The sequence below is a fragment of the Phalaenopsis equestris genome, unplaced genomic scaffold (assembly GCF_001263595.1).
Source record: "Phalaenopsis equestris unplaced genomic scaffold, ASM126359v1 Scaffold233037, whole genome shotgun sequence".
In the NCBI taxonomy this organism is placed as follows: Eukaryota; Viridiplantae; Streptophyta; class Magnoliopsida; order Asparagales; family Orchidaceae; genus Phalaenopsis; species Phalaenopsis equestris.
The window spans coordinates 71,334-71,664 of NW_018250991.1; positions in this window are offsets into that span (position 1 = coordinate 71,334).

Below are 331 nucleotides of genomic sequence, written 5' to 3' on the forward strand. Positions count from 1 at the left end.
AGTAAGTTCATTTAGACTAAGTGAATCTAATAGAAAATAGTGGTGCCGGAACGAGAGAACCATAGGATCCTAACCGGTGTCGCTCTAATCAACTTTAATATGCCCCCATAAAATTTAAAGAACTTTAACCATAAGGCCACTTGATTTCATATCATAACTTGACACACTAGAAAACTCAAACTCTTCGCGACAAGGAGCTTGGAGCTAGCACGGTGGGCAGTATGGCCATCTTCAACAGCAAAACCCGTCTTCCCCAGCTAATCCAATTTTCCTTCCTTAGACTTAAACAACAAAGCTATAGGACTTTGAGGTTGTTTGCTTATGCAATGTA